Consider the following 25,992-nt stretch of genomic DNA (forward strand, 5'->3'; position numbering starts at 1 on the left):
TGGCTTCTTTAATACACATGGATTCTTCTTTCTGTTTGCTAATGTTAAGTGTAGTATAGGTCTGTTCTTAGGGGAAAAAAATCAGTGATCCATTTCGAGGTTAAAGTTCTCAATAAGCTTTTCTGTAGCCTTTCATAATTACAAACACATACATGAATCCTTTGCCTGCTGTTATTCTTGTGCGTAGGGATTATATAAAAGATGGTGAATGTCCAACGATTCTTTCAACACTGCTGAACATGCAAAGCTTGTTCTTCTTTTGCATCTGTAGTTTTAAAAGGCTGATTTGTGATTCTGCATTTTTGCTTCATGAGGTCCTCTTATATGTATCCTTTTTTCTACTTTCTGCACCCCTGAGTTATATTGACTACTCAATTCCCCATATTGCTTTGGACTCAGTTAAATGAAGTTAAGGTTTGTCCTTTCAGCATTCCTATTGTGCTTCTGGAACCTTCTTGTTCCAAACTTTTCTGTAAGTGCTTATTTAAGAATCTAATAGCAGGCCTTTCCCATTTTGCTCTATTCTTGGTTTCTTGGTAGATTGGTTAGCTTATGTGACTGCATTTTGGGTTATCCTTTTTTGGTATTCACTGTTGACATATGACTCATAGGTGGCTTGGTTTTGAAAAGACATGTGCAGAATATATGAAAAGGCTATTTTGAAAGGGTTACATGGTATGACATAATAACAATAGAAAAAGGGTTACATGGCATGACATAAAAAGAAAAAATAATATTTGCTAAGATACAAAAGAAAGTAGAATTATATTGGTGATAATACATCTTAACAGAAGGACATACCAATCAATGTTTTCAATTATACAGAATTCTTCCATCTGGTACAATTCTAGCAAGAAAATAAATACTAAGGTAGAATACTGGAGCTCATTTTACAGGGCTAATAATAATAATAGTGTAAAAAAACTATTCTTGTGTGTTCATTTCTTTTGCAACAGAATACAGCTGGGTTCTATCTTTTATTGTGTATATTATTTAAAAATTCTATTTCTTTAAACTTTGATCATGGAGTTTCCTTACATCTGGTTCTATTTGGCACTTGCTACAGAGAGTGTATAAAAGGTTAGGTGAACATTTATATCCATCTCTAATTAAAAAAAAGTAGTGTGGATCTTTTATAAAATATATATGTATAATACTTATGTACAATCTAATTGCTATTTCTGTTGTCTTAATAAATACTTATAAGTATGATTTAAAGTGGTTTAAAGTAAACTGGGTAAATTTGTAAGATGTTATTTTATTCTGAATCTCACTTTTGGTCCTTGCTACCAATCTACTACCATGTATATTTAATCTATTGCCATATATATTTCTCTCTGTATTTTTTCCTATAACTTAGATTGATTTGGAAGCAATGTAATTATAGGTTAAGACTTCAGATTCTGCTCTACTCTGTAACTCTGCAGGTCACTAAACTTCTTATCAGCTAACTTAACTGAAAAATGGATTTAATCATAGCATTTACCTCACAGGATAGTTATAAGGATTCAAAGAGATTATACACACAAACTATTCAGAGTAGTAGGTGGCATTTAAACATTCAAAAGTGTTACCTGTCATTATTATTTTGCTTTTCCAATTGCATCATCTTTGTTCTTTTGTGAAATAAGTATCTGCTGTCTCTTTAGAATCAGTTACTTTAGGAGACGGTGAATCTTAAGATAATTTTTATTAAAAGTGTGATATAAAATATGTTATTGGTGAATTCTATAAATTGCTATAAAAATTCTATAATTTTTTTAGTTCCAAAATAATTGTTCTAATCTTTACTCACTAAAAAGCATTTATTTGGTAAAAATAACATGTGTTTTGGTAAAAATAATAGTAAAAAGTGGGATGCTATTCTTCTGTTCTAAAGAGAGGAAGTAAGTTATTCATTTATTTTGTGCAGATATGTACACACACATGCATGCACATGTACAAACGTGCACATGCACTCAAGAAAAAAATATATATGATAATGGGGATAAGAGCAAGACTCTGAGAATATTTTTAATTTAATTTCTACCTTGGATCCATGCACATTTTACTTAATTGACATAAAAATATTAAAAAGAAGATAAAGAGGCTAGTAGATACATAAATGCACAAAAGAATACATTATTTCAGATAACCTTGAATTCATAGTACTGTGAATGTGCCTGAAGACAAACATTTTCTAGTGAGATATATTCTTGCTTAAAATAACAGGTACAGTATGTTAGATATATGTAACATAATTTGATATCTGAATCTTTCACTTCAATGACAAAATATTATGACATTTTTAACTTGAGAATTAGCACTTATCATATCGTCAGAATTAAATGATGTGTTAAAACCACATAATGTTACTACAAAACATGACAAAAATTATTTTCAAGTACTGAATTCACCCTAAACACTATATCATTAAGAAAATGGAGTCAAGTAACTGGGAGGAAATATTTACAATACAAACATCTGAGAAATGACTTAGATCTAGAATATATAAACAACTCTTACAACTCAATAATAAAAGGTCTAATCATTTTAAAAATAGGTTAAAGACTAACAGACATTTCACAGAAGAAGATTTACAAGTAAGGACTTAGAAAAGTGCTCAATATCATTAGTCTTCAGGGGAATGCAAATTTAAACTACAGTGAGGTATGATAACACCTTCACTACAATGGCTAAAATGTGTTGATCAGGATGTATAGTCACTGGACTCTCATACATTGCTTGTGGTAATGTAAAATGGTACATACAAGCAGTTTGCAAACCTATTTAGCAGTTTTTCCTGTAGTTAAACCCACGCTCCTTGTAACCCAAGTTAAATTTTCCCAAGAACAGTAAATAGCTATATTCATAGAAAAACTTCTATGTAAATATTCATAGCAGCTTTATTTATAATGGACAAAAAAATGGAAAGTCTATCAATAGTAAATGGAGAAACCAAATCTGCTAGAGTCATACAAATGAATACCAGTCAGCAAAGAAAAGGATTGAACTACACACAACATGGATGAATCCCACATCATTATGCTGAAGGAAAGAAGCCAAATACAAAGGAATATGTACTGTATAATTCAATTATATGAACCTCCAGAAAAGACAGACTTCATAGTCACAGAAAGCAGTTCATTGCATGCATGGGGCTTGGAGCAGGGGGGGATTGACAGGGTGGGAGCACAGGAAAACCTGTAGCCTTATGGAAATATCATATATCTTGATTATGATAGGATTATCAGTAGTATACATTTGAAAAAACTCTCAAAACTGTACACCTAAAATGGATACATTTTATCATATGTCAATCATATCTCTGTAAAACTGATTAACAGTTTCTGCACATTAAAAAAAAATAAAGGAGGTTTAAATTCCATTTGCCACAATTTCCCATGTTGATAGTCAATTTTCTTCTAATTTATTTTTTTAAACTTTCTTAATTTGTTTTGAGAGAGAGCACGAGCACGGGTAGGGAAGAGAGAGAGGGAAAGAGAACTCCAAACAGGCTCCGTGCTGTTAACGAGGAGCCTGATGTGGGGCTTGAACTCACGACCATGAGTTCATGACCTGAGCTGAAACAAGAGTTATACACTTAACCGACTGAGCCACCCAGGTGTCCCTGTTCCTTTGAAAATAAGTTGTTGAATTTGAATTTAAAATAGCACTGAAAATAGTGTCAGAAACATCTCCTAATTTCTCTATATACCTACATCCCTAATTCCACAGCTGTCTTGTAGACATCATAAACATCTGCAGCTATTTCCAGTGACTTATATGTTTGATTTAAGATTTCCAAATTTGAGGGGTGCCTGGGTAGCTCAGTCAGTTTAGCGTCTGACTCCTCTTTTCCACTCAGGTCATGATCTCATGGTTTGTGCGATCGAGATTAGGATTCTCTCTCTCCCTCTGTCTCTTTCTCTCCCCTGGTTACAATCTGAATCTCTCTCTAAATAAATAAATAAACTTTAATTTTTTTTTAATTCTAAATTTGGAAATTTATGGATCTCTGATCAAACAGGTATTTTAAGCTCACACATTGTAGCCCAATTTTGTTCCAAATACAGAAAAATAACAGATTAAAAATTAAACAGAAAAATATGAGTAACATAGTCTTCCTTTAAGAAAGAAAAAAAATGAGAGTGCCATGGGCAAATAAGAAAACAAATAGAATACTGTGTATTTGTGCATGTGTGTGTGTGCGCATATCTGTTTATGTTAGGGATTACAAAATATGCTGATGTGGAATTTCCAAATCCAGTCACAGTCATCACAGTTTTTATTTATCTTAATATACCATTTTGGTGGAATGGAGTTTTACTAAAACATTTATCCATGTTTTAAACTAACGAGTATTCCCTTGGACTCTTTTTTAAAAGAATCTCTTCAATTATGAGTGTGCTATACTATCAGAAATTATATTCTGAAACAGAATTCTCAATTAACCATTAAACCAGAATAAACTTTATAGTGATGAATTACTTTTGATTTATTTGCAAATTATAGGAAAAATAGCACTGCCTATGATCTGAATATAACAATTCAGAGAGGGTTTGTATCTGTGAATGATAATAAAGATGGTTAATTTTATTATTTTCTAATTTCTGAACATCTTATAAACTCTACAAAATAAAGGAAAAGAGAAGCTTACTTTCTTTTACTTAAAATTTAAAAGTTCTGGTTTTAAAAGTAAAAAAATTTCCATTAGAGAAAATTGAGGGATCACAAAATGGTACAAAGCAGAAAAGTCACTGTACATCCTACTTCTTACAATACAGAATCTCATTTCTATATTAATATGTTTATTAATTATTATAAAGAGTTACACAATATTCTATAAGTACTCTTTCTTACTTAACAATTCTTTTAATGTTGTATATTTAGGAATTTCCAAATATAGCTCTAATGGATCTAATAGGTATCTTGATCTTTTATTGTCATATCTTAATTACCTTTAGAAGAATAAATTTCCAGAAGTGGAAATACTGGATCAAATAGAACAGTTTTTTTTTAACATGGAATATAGCAACATGCAAACAAATGAAAGTGGACCACCATACACAAAAATAAGTTCAAAATGGATTAAATATTGGGGTGTCTGGGTGGCTCAGTCAGTTAAGCTTCCAACTTCAGCTCAGATCATGATCTCACAGTTTGTGAGTTCGAGTCCTGCATTGGGCTCTGTGCTGACAGTGAGGAGCCTGCTTGGGATTCTCACTGTCTCCCACTCTGTCTGCCCCTCCCCTGCTCGTGCTTGTGTGCGCTGTCTCCCTCTCTCTCTCAAAACAAATAAATAAAATTTTACAAAAATGGATTAAAAATCTAAATGTGAGACCTGAAACCATAAAATCCTAGAAGAGGCCACAGGAGGTAACTTTTTTGTTTTTTGTTTTTTTTTAATTTTTTTTAACATTTTATTTATTTTGGAGACAGAGAGACACAGAGCATGAATGGGGGAGGGTCAGAGAGAGGGAGACACAGAATCTGAAACAGGCTTTAGGCTCTGAGCTGTCAGCACAGAGCCCAATGCGGGGCTCAAACTCACGGACCGCGAGATCATGACTTAGCCGAAGTCGGCTGCTTAACCGACTGAGCCACCCAGGTGCCCCAGGAGGTAACTTTTTTGACATGGGCCATAGCACCTTTTTTCTAGATATATCTCCTGAGTCAAGGGAAAGAAAAAGCAAAAATAAACTATTGGGACCTCATCAAAATAAAAAGCTCCTACACAGCGAAGGAAACAACACTTGCTCATCATCACTTACCATCAGGGAAATGCAAATCAAAACTACGAGATATCCCCTCACACCTGTCAGAATGGCTAAAATTAAGCACACACACACACACACACACACACACACACACACACACACAAGAAACAACAAGCATTGGCAAGGGTGGAAAAAGGAACTTTTTGCACTGTTGGTGGGAATGCAAATGAGTGCCACTGATGTGGATGTGGAAAACAGAATGGAGATTCCTCACAAAGTTGAAAGTAGAACTTCCCTGTGATCCAGCAATCACACTACTGGGTATTTACCCAATAATACAAAAACACTAAATCCAAAGGACACATGCACCCCTATGTTTATAGCAGCATTATTTACAACAGCCAAATTATGGAAGCAACTCAAGTGTCCACCAATTGATGAATGGATGTGGTATATAAATATAATGGAATAATATTATTCAGCCATAAGAGAGAATGAAGTCTTGCCATTTGTAACAACATGGATGGAGTTAGAGAGTATAATGCTAACCAAAATAAGTCAATCAGAGAAAGACAAATACATGATTTTACTTATATGTAGAATTTAAGAAACAACACAATGGGCAAAGGGAAAATAGAGTGACAAACAAAGAAACAGATTCTTAATTATAGAGAACAAACTGATTGTTACCAGAGGGGAAATGGGTGGGGGGATGTGTTAAATAGGCGGTGGGGATTCAGGAGTGCACTTGGGATGAGCACTGGGTGATGTATGGAAGTGGTGAATGACTGTATTGTACATCTGAAACTAATATAACACTGCATGTTAACTAACGAAGTAGAATAAAAACTTAAAATATAAAACAACTGGAATACAAATGTGGTCCTTAAATATTGCCATTTATAATTCTCCAAATTATCTAAATGTTACTTGTCAAATGTTATAATGTCAAAACATACTCTTTCTCATATTTGTACAACTCTCTATGAATAAGAGAAAAGAACTTTGCAAATTCTACATCTATATCCACTCATAATCTCAGCCTGTCATGAAGATTGCCATCAAAAAGAACATATGTAAAGAACTAGGTAGTAATTGGGTCAGTATTGTAAAGGTTTTTGGAAAGCAGCTGGAAAAACTGGCTTTAGTAAATTCTTTTACTTTACTTTCCTCACATGAAAAATGAGACTAGTAATTTGTTCCAGAGGTTATGGCTTAAGTTAAATAATATTAGACAAAGCCACTCTCGTTCAAATGTCATTGCCATCTCATTCCATCCTCAGAATAAGATACGAAAGCTGGTGTACTTGTGTTTTAACTTGAACTGTGGCTTTTCCTTGTCTTTGTCTAGTAAGTGCTTATTAAGGACCAAGGTTCATAATTCACAACTTGGAGAAGTTACTCAATTACCAATGTGTCAAGAGAGGTTTCACACTGGGTGTTGTATGGAAACAAATTTGACAATAAATTTCATATTAAAAGAAAAAAAAAAGAGGGAGGTTTCAGTGGATTCATTTGGTAATGTTTATATATCATCCTTTTCACAAATAGGCTTAATAATGAAATTGCTGAAAATTAAGATAAATTTATCTCACTATTTAAAATTGCAAAGATAATTTTATCCATTTTAAAAGGAATTATTACATTTTCTCTGAATATTTTTGTTTTTCTGGTACTGAGGGTACTTGGATTTTTAAAAATTTTAATGTACATCCAATTATCTAGAAAAATAATTGAATTACAACATCAGTATAACATCAAATTGAGGTAAATGTTCACTTTTGAATTAAATACATGTGGAAATTTTGTATAATTCTGTATATATCATATGCATACCTTTTAAAAAATCAGTCTCGGGGTGCCTGGGTGGCGCAGTCGGTTAAGCGTCCGACTTCAGCCAGGTCACGATCTCGCGGTCCATGAGTTCAAGCCCTGGATCAGGCTCTGGGCTGATGGCTCGGAGCCTGGAGCCTGTTTCCGATTCTGTGTCTCCCTCTCTCTCTGCCCCTCCCCCATCCATGCTCTGTCTCTCTCTGTCCCAAAAATAAATAAAAAAACGTAATCACCAGACCTATTGAGTAATTGCTGAGCAACTGATAATGAAAAGTCCTCAGTCAGCGGCTATGGAGCTGCTGACGCACTCAGTGGCACTGCAGATGGATGGTGCTCACTGGCTGCTCAGGGTATAGTGTTCAGGTTCTACAGAAAGTTTCTTAAGCTTCTTGTGTTTGGGAACAATAAAATTTACTTAGATCGAGATTAGAGAATCCACTTCTATTCATGAGATATATTCAGGCCTGGATTTCTAGTCTTAGTAACTCTACCCCATCTCTCTCATTATTTATAATCTCAAAGTCTGGAAATTTCTTCTAAGCAAGACACCAAGACTCAGAAAAAATTTTGGAAAAGACTGATCAACTAAAATGCAGACAAGTTAAAAAAAATAAAACAAAATTTGCATAGAAAACAAAACAAATTTAAAAACTACCCAAAGCTAAAAACTGACAAGAAACTCAGTTAATAGCTCATAACACCAAAATCTCATAACTTGGTATGGTAAAAGTAAATAATCCAGTAGCATAAATGCACAATGAAATGACCAGGAGCTTTATAGAAAAAGATATTCCAGTGGGTAATACACACAAAGAAAATACTAAGTTCCACTGATAATTAAATACAGATTAAAGTAGGTTTCATCTGTCAGATTGGCAAAGTTTTGATAATAAGTGATAGCAAAACCATGGAGAATCTCTCTGTGTGGCATCTTGGTAATATGCATTGAATATTATGAAATGTGTATTTTTGATCACAGCAATATCCCAGCAGGGAATTTGCCTAATGAATATATTCACAAAAGTTAAATGTTCAAGAAGGACCTTTGCAGTATTGTTTGTAATGGCAAAATACTTTAAAAAATCAACTAAATTAATCAACAATAGGATATTGGTTAAATAAAACCTTTGAGTAAATACTTTGCTGCTATCTAAAAGAGGAGGATTTGTATTTCAGAGATGGAAGTTTTTGAGATATATTTTAAAGTTAGAAAAAATAATGTGGATAGTGTGGATAGTCAACCACCTTGTTTTCTTTCTGAGCATGTAATACATTCCAAGTGCTTTGTCTACATCTTTCACATAATAATTCTCTTTGTTGTCTAATCCAGTGTATTACCCTTGGCCTTCAATTGCCTGTTCTGCAGTTTGTCATCATGGGTCTAATTAAAAATAAGAATTTGGTAACAGGGCTCATTTCTGTTCTTTGTCTAAGTAACTAATTTACATCCTCAGAAATTATTTGTATTAAGCCATCATATACAAAATAACATACCAATGCATGCATATTTAACCTTCTTTGCCTGATTTTTTATTTGACAAAATCCTGTAAATAACCAGGTACTTAGTGGTTCTCTGTACTAACCCATCAAACATGGTCCACCAACTATGCTAAACAGCAGTGCTATACTTTCATTCCTACTGACCTGGAAAGTACAGATGCTCACCCCTCTCTCAAATTTGGTAGATTAGAAAATAAACATTTCTCTCATGGTTTCTGTGACTCAAGAATCTGAGAAGAACCTGTCAGCTGTGGTTGCAGTTATCTCAATGCTTAATAAGGGCTGGAGAAACTGCATCCAAGATCACTTGTTGGCTGGCTTCAGGTTCTCCTGGCTCTTGGGTGTGGTTTTCTCTCCACATCTTTGCCTTAATCTCTTCACAAGGTGGTGACTGACTTCTCCTAGAAAGAATGATCTGAAACAAGTGCACACTCCTCAAGATGGAAACTTTAGTCTTTTTTTTTAATCTAACCTTGACAGTGACATATCCCATCACTTCCACCATATTCTATTAGAATTAAGGCAGTAAGTCCACCCCATACTCCAGATTAAGGGATGTAATTCCCACCTCTGGAAGGATGAAGTATCAAACAGTTTTGGACATGTTTTGTAAACATCTCACCTGCAGAATAAAATCACCGAATCATCCTTTTTTTTTTCTTTTTATGTGTGCTAACTCAAAGTTTCAGGTAAAGTAGGTGTGGATGATAATTAATCTTTAACAACATTGGGGCGTCTAGGCGGCTCAGTCAGTTAAGCGTCTGACTTTGGCTCAGGTCATGAACTCACAGTTTGTGAGTTTGAGTGCCGTGTTGGTCTCTGTGCTGACAGCTCAGAGCCTGGAGCCTACTTCAGATTCTTTGTCTCCCTCTCTCTCTGCCCCTCCCCTGCTCATGCTCCGTCTCTTTCTCTCTTTCTCAAAAATAAATTAACGCTAAGAAAAATGTTTGATATAACAACATAAAGAACACTATTTCACCTGTACATTACAAATTACTGGTTAATCACTAGTATGAAATCTCTAGCTTTGGTAAATATTTTTTTCATTAGATATCAATAGTATACTTTTGGTTCACACAATATCCTTAGTATTGAAAATTTTTATTTTTTGCCCATTAATCAAAATATTGCTTTGAAAAGTATTTGATATCTGTATTTTTATAGGGAAATTGAAAGTTCTAACCAAAAGCTTCCATGCATTTTTTTCATTTTCTACAATGTGTTATTGCATCTTTCACATTTTGAAGTTAACTTAAAAACATAATATTTCATATCTTTGATTAGGAATCAATGGTTTAATATTCATGGACACAAAATAATTGAAATTATTCAAAATTCAAGTGAATCTATAAAAAAGTAACCATAATTACACTATATTATTAAAAATATAGATATTTGTAGTTTTATTTAAAATTCATATAATTCATTTTTTATCCACAACTCTCAAATTGAATTGTTTCCCAAACATATCATGAATTAGGCAAAACTTCAACACATTTTTATGAGTATATTATTATATAATAGTTTACACTAGTATTTCTAAATTTTTTCCTTCTTTGTGGCAGGTAGCCTTTTGTAAAGATAAAATTAACTATTTTACTGAACTCCCTGTGGCTCTACCTTTTTCTTTCCAAATTAAGTAAGAACATCATATTGTTGCTGTTATTTATATAGACCTGACTTCCTTTTCTCCTCATCTTTATTCCTTTTCTGTGGTAGTTGTTTTATGTAATATCCAGAAAGAAAATTGACAAGGGACATATAAGCAATTACCTTAGTAAACTCTCAAGTTAAAATATCTCAAATGCTCAAATAAATATTGGCCAGAATATTTGAGTAGGAAATCTCATGACATAAAATATCAGGAAATCCAGGGGAAAAATGGTAAAATGAAGTTATATTTCAGCAGGGTTACAACACTGAAAAGTTGCCCTTAACCCAGGGAAAAGGGTAGCCCTATTCTTCAGTTAAATTGAAAGTCTTCTTGTACTGAGTCAGTTACTCAGGTTGGGAGTTAGATTGGTAGAAACTCAGGGAATGGTTACTGGATCGTCAGTAAAAGGCCTATTCAAAGCAATAAAATAAAAACATTCAGTGGCTTGACCAGATGCTAGGCTGATTCAGTGCAGTGTCAACCAAGTGCTGAATTTGGGATTACTTAAATATTTATATTATATATTTAAATATAGAAGGTAAAATGTCTACTATACTGACAGCATGAAGGACTGGTTTAAATTTTATATATACTACCATTTGTATATGATACATTCAAAGTATGCAACTATACATATTATTTTAGTATCATGCAGAGACTTTCCTACATGGTTTCCTGACCCAGGTCAGACATTGCGGTTGCCTCCTTGTGGCAGAGGCCCATCACAGCAATTTGCATTTAGCACTAAGGGTCTATAAGCTTCTCTGCACTCTCCTATGGAATGTTAAAGAAATTAACAGAGAAAATATTTGCATATCACGCTCTTTCAAGTAGGTAGATATGGAATTGATTTTTGTCTACACAGCTGTGTTAACAGGCAGCAGCCTCTTAAATATTCCTCATTGAATTTCAACTTCAATAGTACCTTCTGCCTGGGTCACTTGGGTATGTAGGACTTTTCACCTACCCCAATGGTATGCTGGATCCAGCACATACTGGTTTGCAAGGGCTTATTGTTAAATTTCCAGGATGTTTACCAAATGACAGTTAAATTATTGGCCGCCTGAAATTAGCCATAGTGAGTTATTGTCTATCTGCAACAGTCTCCACCTGGGCCTTTGAATCTCAGGAGGATGCTGCCCTCTAACAAAGCCCATCTGAGGTCTGCTTTCTCAGCTGGTTTCTGCCAAAAACGTAATTTGGGCTAACTGGATTACAGGCCTCCCTTCTTACATTATTTGTGGAAAATGCTTTTGTGATATCTGTGCTGTGCTTGAAATTACCACATTCTCTGTCTGAACTTTTATATTTTCTCTTCTGTACATCACACATGCTTACAATTGGGCTGGATTTCTCATGTCCTTTAATTCTCGTTTTTTATTTTACCTTTTTTGAGTTACAATTTCTTTCTTCCTTCCCCCCATTTTCCTACACTTTCTGTCTCTTCCTGCATGTCTCAACAAAATTTCAGGTGAGAGCTGAGTGTCAGAGGATGCTCCTGTTAGCACTGACAGGGGAAAACAAACAGACAAACAAACAACTTTGTACATGGGAGATATGTGGGAATTTGTTTCCTTCTTTGATGCATCACCGAGTCTTTCTTTTTTATTCCTACCATAGGTTTAGAAGGTACATTTTTTAACCTGTGGAAATAGACAGTTGGGCTCATTGTGCATTCAGAAATCCAGTCTTTACTGGATCTGAATTATATGGATCATTAATTGGGAATGTGGAAAAAAGTTTCCTTGGCACCATAACAAAACACCTATTGGAAAAGTCATAGTCAGTCTGTCAGCATGGCTAGATGATGTCACACAAATTGACTAAGTTTTGAAAAGTACCTGAATCAGCCATTTGTTCTGAATTTAGATAGATAAGGTGATGATTACCAACTGGATTTCTTAGCTGAAAACATTGAATGCCTACACTTAATGTGCCTATTATATATTTTCTAGCAGAATTTATTGTCACCTATAACTGTATTTATTCTTTCAACATATTTTATTAATCTCAGAAATAGCCTGATTTATTAATATTATAAAACTAATCAAACAATATAAAGGTATAAAAATAGATTGAAGACTTATTTACCTCTCCTTAATCATGGTTCTACACTCTTCTCTAAAAGTGTATTGTCAACAATTTAATACATATCCTATTATATAAATATCTTGAATTTCATAAACTCAAGTGATCTTCATAAATAAGGTTTTATCAGACATATTATTTAACAATAATTTTATTTAAAATGTATCTTTTTTTTGAAATTTTCACTTCATTGTGTACAGCTCTCCTTCATTGAATTCATAGTATCTCATGTTAAAATTTGAGCATACACTCTCCTCCAGACCAACACAGCCACTGGTTCCAGGCACTAACAGACAACTGTACTGTGGCTTTGTAGGTTAGTCTGTTTTGATTTTGTTTTTCTTTTATCATTATTATTTTTTTCTCTTTTCTTCTCTTTTCCCTTCCTTTTCCTTCTACCCTCCTCCTTTTTCCCCCCCTTTTTCCTTTAGAATCAGGCTCATAGTTCCTGATTTGATTTTTGATCAATTCTTTTTCTTTTCTTTTCTTTTCTTTTCTTTTCTTTTCTTTTCTTTTTTCTTCTTTCTTTCTTTCTTTCTTTCTTTCTTTCTTTCTGGGTTCTGGTTGTTTGTTTAATCACTGATTTTTTCTCTATTCCTTTTAAGCCTTTTCTGTATCTCCTCTTTTTTTAATTTTATTTTTAATTTTTTAAAATGTACATCCAAATTAGTTAGCATATAGTGAAACAATGATTTCAGGAGTAGATTCCTCAATGCCCCTTACCCATTTAGCCCATCTCCCCCCTCCCACAACCACTCCAGCAACCCTCAGTTTGTTCTCCATGTTTATGAGTCTCTTCTGTTTTATCTCCCTCCATGTTTTTATAATAATGTATCTCCTTCCTTATTTACCTCTCTCTCTCTCTCTCTCTCTCTGGATTAAGCTTTATAATTTTTTTGGATTCTCTGCCTGCTCTTTTTTTTTTCCGCCACCCCTGTCATTTCTCTCCTTGTATGGGATAAGGCTTCTTTCACTCCCTCCTTTTTCCTTTTCTCCAGGGTTCTTTCAATGTAAAAATCAAAGCACACCTAGTTGAAGGTCCAAACCACCACTATGAGCAGTAAGATAAAGCAACCAGAGACGCAACAAGAGAGTGCATGCCACACACTCCAAAAATACTTCCTGAAGTTCCAGGCCCTGGGCAGTGTATGGTCCCTTTTTCATATAATAGTACTCACAGGTACAGGACACATAACAAGCTATTAAAATATGTAAGAGACAGAGCTAGCCAAATGAAGAAATGGAATAATTCTCCTCAGAAGAAATGACAGCCATAGAATTGCTCAAAACAGATATAAACAATATACTAAACATGAATTTAGAATAATAGTCATAAGACTAATAGCTGGGCTTGAGAAAATCTTGGAAGACTGTAGAGAATCTACCACTGCAGAGGTCAAGGACCTAAGAAATAGTTGCAATGAATTAAGAAATGTTGTAAATGAGATGCGAAATAAACTAGATGCAGTGACAGCAAAGATGGAAGACAGCAAAGATGAAGCAGAGGGAAAAATAGGTGAGATAGAGGATAAAATTATGGAAAATGATGAAGTTGAGAAGAAGAGGAATAGGAAATTACTAGACCACAAGGGGAGAAGTAGAGACCTAAATGATTCAATGAAATGTAATAATATCTGTATCATAGGAATTCCAGAAGAAGAAGAAGAGAGAGAAAGGGGCAGAAGGTTTATTTGAATAAATTATAGCTGATAACTTAGCTAATCCGGGGTAGGAAGCAGACATCCAAGTCCAGGAGGCACAGAGAACTCCCTTCAAAATCAACAAGAGCAAGTCAACACTATGACATACCATATTGAAACTGGAAAAGTACAAAAATAAAGAGAGAATTCTGAAAGCAGCTATGGACAAACGGGCCTTAACCTACAAGGGTAAACACATAAGGGTAGTAGCAGACCTGTCCCCTGAAACTTCCAGAAGGGAGTGGCATGAAATATTCAATGTGCTGAATAGGAAAATATGCAGCTATAGAAGGACAGATAAAGGCTTTCCCAGACTAACAAAAACGAAAGGGTTTGTTTTTGTAAACAGTAAACCAGTCCTCCAACAGATCCTAAGGGGGCCTCTGTGAGTTGAAAGCAGAAAATACTACGAAGGACCAGAGACATCACCACAAGCACAAAAGCAACAGATAACACAATGACACTAAATCCATATCTTTCAATAATCACTCTGAATAAAAATGGACCAAATGGCCCTATCAAGAGACATAGGGTATCAGAATAGATATAAAATAAAATAAAATAAAATAAAATAAAATAAAATAAAATAAAATAAAATAAAATAAGATCCATCTGTGTGCTTCCTACAAGAGACTCATTTTAGACTTGATGACACTTGCAGATTGAAATTGAGGGATTGGAAAACCATATATTCTACTGGATGTCAAAGGAAAGCTGGAGTAGCCATACTTATATCAGGCAAACTGAATTTTAAACCAAAGACTGTACTAACACATGAAGAAGGGTGTTATGTCACAAGGGGTCTATCCATCAAGAAGAGCTAATAACTGGGGCGCCTGGGTGGCGCAGTCGGTTAAGCGTCCGACTTCAGCCAGGTCACAATCTCGCGGTCTGTGAGTTCGAGCCCCGCGTCGGGCTCTGGGCTGATGGCTCAGAGCCTGGAGCCTGTTTCTGATTCTGTGTCTCCCTCTCTCTCTGCCCTTCCCCCGTTCATGCTCTGTCTCTCTCTGTCCCAAAAATAAATAAACGTTGAAAAAAAAAAATTTAAAAAAAAAAAAAAAGAAGAGCTAATAACTGTAAATGTTTACACCCTCAACTTGAAAGCACCCAAATATATAAATCACTTAATCACAAACATAGGCAAACTTACTGATGATAATACTGTAATTGTAGGTGACTTTAATACTCCACTTACAACAATGGACACATCATCTAGGCAAAAAATCAATAAGGAAACGATGGCCTTGAATGATATACTGGACAAGAAGGATATAACAGATATACTCAGAACTTTTCATCCAAAAACAGCAGAATACACATTATTCACAAGTGCACATGGAACATTCTCCAAAATAGATCACATACTGGGTCACAAAATAGCCCACAACAAATCTAAAAGGACTGAGATCATACCATACATATTTTCAGACTATACCATTATGAAACTTGAAATTAACCACAAGAAAAAGTTTGGAAAACCCTCAAATACATGGAGGGTAAAGAGCATCCTACTAAATAATGGATAGGTCATTGGGGTGCCTGGGTGGCTCAGTCAGTTAAGCATCCAACTTCAGCTCAGGTTATGATCTCGCGGTTTGTGAGTTCGAGCTCCGCATCAGGCTCTGTGCTGACAGCTCAGAGCCTGGAGCCTGCTTCAGATTCTGTGTCTCCCTCTCGCTCTGCCCTTCTCCTGCTCACACTCTGACTCTCTGTCTTTCAATAATAAATAAATGTTAAAAAAATTAAAAATAATGGATGGGTCAAGCAGGAAATTAAAGAAGAAATTAAAAAATATATGGAAGCAAATGAAAATGAAAACTCGACAGTCCAAATCCTTTGGGATGCAGCAAAATCAGTCCTAAGAGGTAAATACATTTCAATCCAGGCCTATATCAAGAAGCAAGAAAAATCCCAAATATAGAGTCTAACCTCACACCTAAGGGAACTAGAAACCCATTAGCAAAGAAAGGCCAAAACAAGCAGAAGAGAAATAATAAAGATTAGAGCAGAAATTATCAATATACAATCAAAAAAAAAAAAAAGACAAAACAGTAGAACAGATCAATGAATCTAAGAGCTGGTTTTTTGAAAGAATAAACAAAAATGATAAACCCCTAGCCAGACTTCTCAAAAGGAAGAGGGGACTAAAATAGATAAAATCATGAATGAAAGAGGAGAGATCACAACCAATACCACAGAAATACAAACAATTATTAGGGAATACTATAAAAAGTGATATGCCAACAAACTGGACAATCTGGAAGAAATGGACAATTCCTAAACACCCACACATTACCAAAACCCAAATGGGAAGAAACAGAAACTTTGAATAGACCCATAACCAGCGAAGAAATTGAATCAGTCATCAAAAATCTCCCAACAAATAAGAGTCCTGGACCAGATGGCTTCCCAGGGGAATCCTACCAGACCTGTAAAGCAGAGTTAATACCTATTCTTCTTAAGCTGTTCTAAAAACTAGAAGTGGAAGGAAAGCTTCTGGACTCTTTCTGTGAAGCCAGCATTACCTTGATTCCCAAACCAGACAAAGACCCAACTAAAAAGATTTACAGGCCAATATCCCTGATGAACATTTTTGCAAAAATTGTCAACAGGATACTGGCAAGTCGAATTCAACAGTATATTTAAAAAAATATTCACCATGATCAAGTGGGATTTATTCCTGGACTATGAGACTGGTTCAATATTTGCCTATCAATCAATGTGGTATACCATATTAATAGAAGAAAGGATACGAACCATATGGTTTGTTGATAGATGCAGAAAAAGCATTTGACAAAATTAAGCATTCTTTCTTAAGAAAGTCAGGATAGAAGGAACATATCTTAACATCATAAAAGCCAAATATGGAAGGCCCAATGGAGAAAAACTGAGCACTTTCCCCTTGAGATCAGGAACATGACAGGGATGTCCACTCTTACCAGTATTGTTTAACATAGTGTTGGAAGTCCTAGCCTCAGCAATCAGACAACAAAATGAAATAAAAGGCATCCACATTGGCAAAGAAGTCAAACTTTCACTTTTCACAGATGACATGATACTCAATATGGAAAACCCGAAAGACTCCACTGAAAAAATGCTAAAGCTGATACATGAATTGGGCAAAGTCGTAGGATATAAAATCAATATAAGACCATAGGGGAAGGGAAGGAAAAATAAGTTACAGAGAGGGAGACAAACCATAAGAAGCCTCTTAAATACAGAGAACTGAGGGTTGATGGGGTGGGGGATTGGGGAGGTGGGGAAATGGGAGATGGGCATTGAGTAGGGCACTTGTTGGAATGAGCACTGTTTGTTGTGTGTAAATGACGAATCACAGGAATCTACTCCTGAATTCAAGACTACATTGTATACACTGCGTATTAGCTAGCTTGATAATAAATTATTTTTAAAAATTGGGGCATACATCAATTTATTTAATAATTTTCTTTTTGATGGATGTTTAGGTAATTTTTCTTTTTACCATTATACAAAATTTGAACTTAAAAACTGAACATAAATATTTAGGTGTGTACTTTTGTGAAATTAATTTGTAAAAATGGGATTTCTAGATCAAAAGAAATATGCATGTTAAATTTTGAGAGATGCTTCTAAATTGTCCATTAAATTGTGTGTGTGTGTATGTGTGTGTGTGTATGTGTGTGTGTGTGTGTATATATATATATATATATATATATATATACACACACTCCTCACATGAAAACTATATAAAAAATGCACACTTTACCATTTTAAAATTGTCTACCTCATGTCCTAAATAAATATTCTTACTCATTATTAGTGAAAATTTGTCAATTTATAAAGGAAAATTCAATATGATGATGTAAAATTATCATTGGTTTTGTTTTCTGTTTCAAGGAAAAAGATGAATTCTAGGGCATGGAGGGATATAATGGAAAAATCCAATACTTAGTTGACTACGTGGATGTCAGGAAGGAATGTGAATAATCTGCAATACAAATGTTTCGAACTAAATGCCACCTGTGAGAGCCATATGTAAAGAGATAGATATCTGATATTTAACAAAAGATAAATAACAGTTGGGACATAATCTAGTTTTTCAAAGAAATGGCATGCACACAGTTAAAAATCTCAGAATAAAGATGAAGACAGAAGAGGATAGAAATCAACCTGGCAGAACTATTTTGGAAAATACAGAACATGAGGAAACATGTCTCAGTGTGTGGAAAACTATTTTGATTTAGCCATGAGGAATTCCCAAAAACTTTTCACCCTCTGCAAACAAGATGTAAAATCCATATTGTTAAGAACAAAGATTCAAAATGTTTTATATAAAAATGTAGCTTATTGGCTTTTATCATAATTGTGGAATGAAACCATGCATTTGAAACATTGTTAGATAATTGATTAGGAAGGCTCATGAGAGTATATAGAGAGCAGAGAAAATTGGTCAGTTTTTTGGATGGAAGAGTGGTCTGAGGGTGGTGGAAAACACAATAAACCTAAATGGCTGTCTCTGAATATGAATGTGGTTTTTAAAAAGTACACACACACACACACACACACACACACACACACACACACCAAGAAACACCTCTTCTAAGTGATATTTTTGTTTTGTGAGGTTTTTTTGTTACATGTCTGGCTGTTATTCATGATTTTTCAAGGATAGAACATGTCTGTCAGATTCTCCATGTTTAAGCTCTTTCTTGCAATTCTGATGCAAGTCTGCTGCAAGATCCTTTTCTTGAGAATATCCACTGTCTTACTTTTTTTTCCCTAGAACTCTAATGAATAGTTTAAACTCTCAGGGCACCTATGTGGCTCACTTAGTTAAGCATCTGACTTTTTCTCAGGTCATGATCTTATGGTTCTTAAGTTTGAACCACACATCAGGCTCTGTGCTGACAGCTTAGAGCCTGGAGCCTGTTTCAGATTCTGTGTCTCCTTTTCTCTCTGCCCCTTCCCCCACACACACTCACTCTGTCTCTTTCTCAAAAATAAATGTTTAAAAAAATTTAAACGTTTCCTTTCTATCTGCTTCCAAAAAATTGCCAGAAGTGTTGCAAAATCTGTAATATTATTTTACTATCTTAGCACTTAATAGTTTGTGTTTATGGCTCAACATTTGTTATCTCTAACTATTTTCCATTTCAATCTCTAGTTATGAAGTTGGGAGGCAGTATATAATATATTTAAATAGAAATATTATGGGCACCTGGGTGGCTCAGTTGGTTGAGCATCCGACTTCAGCTCAGGTCATGATCTCACAGTTCATGAGCTCAAGTCCCGCATCAGGCTCTGTGCTCACAGCTTACAGCCTGGAGCCTGCTTCAAATTCTGTGTTTCCCTCTGTGTCTGCTCCTCCCCCACTCATGCCCTGTCACTCTCTCTCCTTCAAAAATAAATAAAAACATTAAAAAATTTTTGAATAAATATATTAGCAAAATATACTGTCATTTCCATGGTGAGTTTGTGAGAACCAATAGACTCAATCCACCTACCTACTACCTATCTAAATGAGAGAGAGATTTACTGTAAGGAATTGTTTATGTGATTGTGGAGGGATGGCTAAGTAAGTTTGAAATCTGTTAGAGCAGGCTCTCAGGAAAGGCAGACAGGAACTCTGACATGAGCTGTTACTACTGTTCACAGACAATTTCTTCTTCAGAAAACCTCAATTCTGCTTTTAAGTTCTTTTAAATGATTGGACAAAGCACTCCAAGAATATCCAGGATGATCTCCTTTACTTAAAGTCAACTGAGTGTTAATGCCAATTAGATCTACAGAATACCTTCACAGCAACACCTAGATTAGTGCTTGATTGAATAATGGGGACTATAGACTAGCTAAGTTAACATAAAAGTGATCATCAAAAGTGCCAATTCTGCATTTTCAAAAAAGACTGAAAATCCTGACTTTCAAAAATATCAGATGATACAATTTTAAATGGTGTTTCAAATTCAAACAAACAAACAGACAAAAAAAACAAAGTGTTTTCCATCCAGATATGGAGACCAGCTATCTCACTTTGTCTAGGATCGTGAGGTTTCCTGGGACACAGGTATTGCAGTGCTAAAATCAATATAGTCCTAGGCAAACCAAGATGGTTGGTCACCCTACATCCAAACAAACGATATATTATGTATTATATCTCCTGAATTCCCAGGAGATAAAAAGGGGCCAGTGAAACCAAATAGGCTTGAGCTGAGGTTATTCGTCTATTATGTGTTCCAGTCCATCTTGGGGAAATGGCATGTTTGCAATCTGTGACATTCCCACTGCAACAATGACTCTATCAATCAAGGTGGACAAGGGTCAAAGGTTTAGGGAGTGAAAGATCCCCTAATGGAATGTTTATCCGAAATTTCATGGAGGTACAGTTGGAGGAAAATCCTCTCTTGATTCTAATATGTATTTATATTACAGTGAAAGATATAACTAAAGTAGTATGCTATGAGAATACATGGCTCTTCTAGCTTAGAAAATTATTAAGGCCATTGTTAAAGAAATGTAAGTATAGCATAAGACCTAAATGATGAAGATAAAGTTCTACATGTAAAAACTCAGGAGAAGTAGAGATGACAGAACATATGATCTAGTTGGATAATATATGTCTTCAACAATGTTTGCCTGTACTGAATACAACAAAAATTTTCTTGGTTATCAAAACATCTTAGATATAGACTCATAACATAGTATCAACCTTAGTTTAATAAAATATATTTTAGAGAATAGTAAAAAGTATGTTCCAAATCCAAGATCCCTTGATGAGCTGAGTACATTCAACTTAAGGTTGATTTTTGCCTAATAAAGTTTGAGGCATTTCAGCTGAACAAATTCTTCAATGGAAAGCTGCCTTATTTCTAGAAACAGATATTCTATGAGCTATGTGGTCACAGCAGAATTATTTAATTCTCCTTAAATTCGTTTCTTTGTGTTTTTTTTTACTTTAAAGTAGTCTTAGTAACCCTAAATTGGCAGTTATATTTTAATAATTAGATAGTATAACATAATGGTGAAATTAGCTGTGTCTATTTTTTTTGTTTAGAATAGAAATATGTGTCTCATTTCAACATAATTTCTGTGTGTCCTTAAGTAGTATCAAATTGATCTGCAGAACTAGCATCCCCAGAAATAACTAGAACTTTAATTGATTCAATTAATGATAAGCATCACTGTATTGTCTGGTTCTTCTGTGAAATGTCCACAATTTTCACTCATTTACTGAAAAGTAGTTTCCTGTGTTTTCAAAAGGCTCTTATTTGCAAGACTAATTTAGAAAATAAAATGCCCTGTAAGACAGTGTAGCCCCAAATGCACTACTACACAACTACTTACCAAATCTCAAATTAATAGATGCTGTGTTTAGGACTACCTGAGATTTTAGTGGTTTCAGCAAAAAACAAACAAAAAACAACCAACTACAATCACAAAGTAAAACCCATGTTAAAGATACAAAAACAAAACTGAGAGTGGAAAAAGAAGTCATTATAGCAAGTCACTAGTAGTGGAAAAGGACTGCTTGGGAAATTGAAAGTGAATTTTGCACCAGTGTTTTATACTACTTTGTGTATGAATGATTACATATTTTTGGATTGATACTTATATGTGAATTGCTGATTAGATTGGTGATAATTTTAACTTTGTAAGAGTATTTCTTTAGATGGATCTATTCACTATAGCTACTTACAACCAACAAGAAAGTCAGTATCTTCTCTGAGATAGGTTTTGTACAGTATAATGAGCTAATTCTGTAATCCCTACCAAAACATTATTCAGTGTCACAGTAGACTCACAGTAGAGTAAGGAGTCTTAGTACTATAACATGAAGCCTTCTATATAATTTTTAATGTTTATTTATTTTTGAGACAAAGACAGAGCACGTTCAGGACAGGGGCAGAGAGGGAGGGAGACACAGAATCAGAAGCAGGCTCCAGGCTCTGAGCTGTCAGCACAGAGCCCAATGCAGGGCTCGAACTCACAAACCGTGAGATCATGACCTGAGCGAAAGTCGGACACTTAACAAACTGAGCCACTCAGGCACCCCTCTATAATTTTTTTAAAGAATTCTTTTCATTCAGTATTAGAATAAAGACATATGTGATGCACTTAGATCTAATTTACTTTTAGTAAAACTTGTTTAACTTTGACAGTTGTTGAAGTCATTCATCATTCTTATAATTAAAATCTGTTTATTGTTCCTTTTGTAGTGAATGATTGATACAAATAGTTGTTTTTATCTTATAGTAACAGAGTAATATCATCATAAGTGAAAGAGTCTCAATTTTAGAGTTATATTTATTATTAAAATACTTTCTAACAGATTAAAATGTTTAAGTGAATATGTCATTAGTGACATTAGAAGTCAAATCACACATGAAAACTGAGTATTAAAAAGTAGATTCATCAAAATACAGATTAATTAGATGATTAATACTATTTAACTTTGACCAAGTCCTAATATATGCTATAATATATTACAAATATATAATAATAAAGTCCTAATATATGATAATATGTATTTGAAAATAAATAACACATTATCTGATCTCAGTGCTTTTTCAATTAGATTGGGGTAGATGGGAAAAATTAAAAACAATTAACAAATTCACAATGTATATTCCCAGATCTTCTGATAGTTCATAAGGAGCCAGAAGAAGAGAAAATGCTGCATATCATGGTAGAGAAGAGGTGCTTCATGAAAAAGCAGGGACTGAGTTTGTTTCAAGAATGGGTGTGGTTAAGGTAATGGTAGGACACTAAATAAAACAGGGAAGTGGTAAGAGTGGGGTCTAAAGACATGAAACCCTGATATGTTTTAGTGTTGGAAGATATAGTTTCCCTCAGAAGTTTGATTTAATTAGGTTTTGGAATCCAGAGTGACACATAAAGATTAAACTTAAGTTTCAAGACATTAGGAAGGCAGTAGTTGATAAGAAACTAGTTCAATCAAAATATTTTTTAATGGATTGGTTCTTTAAAGGATTTTAATATGGGGAGAATTGCATAAGATAGATTTAGAAGCAGAGACCAATTAAGTACAGATATTGCTTTAATAGTACCCTTAAGGCAGACACAATGAAGATTTGAATCATAGATTGAAAAGTTAAACAGTTCTATTATTATTAATATTTATAAATGGGGAAATTAAGTTAATTAAATCTATATACTAAAAGTGGTACTATGAATTTTAATATTCTGAAGTATTTTCAACTGTTAAATATCAAATAACATATTTCAAAAGGTTATTTGGAAAATATTTAAAACCGTGTGCATAAGTCTGATAAACATAAATCAGAGCTATAATTTTTATACATATATTTTTCTTAAGTAAATGCATGTCATTGAAGGAAATCAGATGAAAAAGATGCTAAAGTTATGTCAAAATGTGCCTTCTAATTTATCTTTTCAAGCAACCAGCCAATTCATAATAAAAATGCTGGAAAAGAATTGTATAGGCTATATTATATCTAATCTGTTAGAAAGAGATAAATCACTGGCACAAAGAGTGGATTTCTTATGAAGTAATATATGCTTACCTTATATGGTTAACAGAGACAGTCAAGTCTATATATTTAATACTTTGTTTTTCTTTTTAATATTTTTCCTTTTTTTAATTTAAATTTTAGCTAACATACAGTGCAATATTGGTTTCAGGAGTAGAATTCAGTGATTCATCACATATACAATGCCTAGTGCTCATCACAGCTTCCCTCCTTACTAACCATCACCCATCTAGTTCATCTCCCACCCACCTCCCTTCGTCTGTTCTATATCCTAGTGATTTGTTTTCCTCTCTTCTCTCCCTCCACCTTCTCATATTGCCATCTTTTTTGTTTCTTAAGTTTCACATATGAGTGAAATCGTGGTATTTGTCTTTTTTCTGGTTGAGTTATTTACTTATAATACGTTCTAGCTCCATCCATGTCATTGCAAATGCAGAGATTTCATTCATTTTGATGAGTAATATTCCTTTGCATGTGTATACCATATCTTCTTTGTCCATTCATCAGTCTGTGGACCTTTGGGCTCTCGGCATAGTTTAGCTATTGTTAATAATGCTGCTATAAACATTGGGGAGCATGTACCCTTTGACTTTGTAGTTTTTTATCCTTTGGGTAAATACCTAATAGTGTAATTGCTGGATCATAAGGTAGGTCTATTTTTAGTTTCTTGAGGAACTGCTATACTGTTCCCCAGAGTGACTGCACCAGTTTGCATTCCCACAAACCATGAAAGAAAATTCACCTTTTGCCAAATCTTGCCAACACCTGTTGCTACTTGTGTTATTAAATTTAGCCATTCTGACAGGTGTGAGGAGGTATCTCACCATGGTTTTGATTTGTATTTCCCTGATGATGAGTGATGAGCCTCTTTTCATATGTCTGTTAACCATCTGCATGTCTTCTTTGGAAAAATGTCTACTCATGTCTCTGTCCATTTCTTAACCAGGTTATTGTTTTGGGGGGGGGGTGTTGAGTTTGAGAAGGTCCTTATAGATTTTGGATACTAACTCTTTTTCAGATATGTCTTTTGCAAATATCTTCTCCCATTCTGTAGGCTGCCTTTTAGTTATGTTAATTGTTTCCTTAACTGTGCAGAAGCTTTTTATCTTGATGAAGTCCCAATAGTTCATGTTTGCTTTTGTTCCCCTTGCCTTTGGTCATGTGTCTAGTAAGAAGTTCAGTAAGAAGTTACTGTGGTCATGGTCAAAGAGGTTGCTGCCTGTGTTCTCCTCTAGGATTTTGATGGTTTTCTGTCTCACATTTAGGTCTGTCATCCATTTTGAATTTATTTTTGTGTTTGGTGTAAGAAAGTGGGTCCACTTTCATTCTTCTGCATGTTGCCATCCAGTTTTCCCAGCACTATTTGTTGAAGAGACTGTTGTTGTTCCATTGGATATTCTTTCCTGCTTTGTCAAAGATCAGTTGACTTATATATATAGTTGTGAGTCCATTTCTGGGTTCTCTATTCTGTTCCATTGATCTTTGTGTCTGTTTTTGTGCTGGTTATCTACTGTCTTGATGACTACAAGCTTTGTAATAAAGCTTGAAATCCAGAATCATGATGCCTCCAGTTTTGTTTTATTTTTCAGGATGGCTTTGGCTATTCGAGGTCTTTTGTGGTTCCAAACAAATTTTAGAATTGTTTGTTCTAGCTCTGCAAAAATGCTCATGGTATTTTGATAGGGATTGCATTAAATGTGTAGATTGCTATGGGTAATACATTAAAACATTAAATGTTAATACATTTATGTTAAACATAAAATGTTAATACATTTTAACAATATTTGTTCTTCTAATCCATGAACATGGAATGCTCTTCCACTTCTTTGTGTCCTCTTCAATTTCTTTAATAAATGTTCTATAATTTTGATAATATAGAACTTTTAACTCTTTAGTTAGGTTTATTCCTAGTTATCTTATTGGTTTTAATGCAATTGCAAATGGAATCAATTCCTTGATTTCTTTTTCTGCTGCTTCATTATTGGTGTATAGAAATGCAACATTTCTGCACATTGATTTTATATCCTGC

Source organism: Prionailurus bengalensis, chromosome A2, assembly GCF_016509475.1.
Source record: "Prionailurus bengalensis isolate Pbe53 chromosome A2, Fcat_Pben_1.1_paternal_pri, whole genome shotgun sequence".
In the NCBI taxonomy this organism is placed as follows: Eukaryota; Metazoa; Chordata; class Mammalia; order Carnivora; family Felidae; genus Prionailurus; species Prionailurus bengalensis.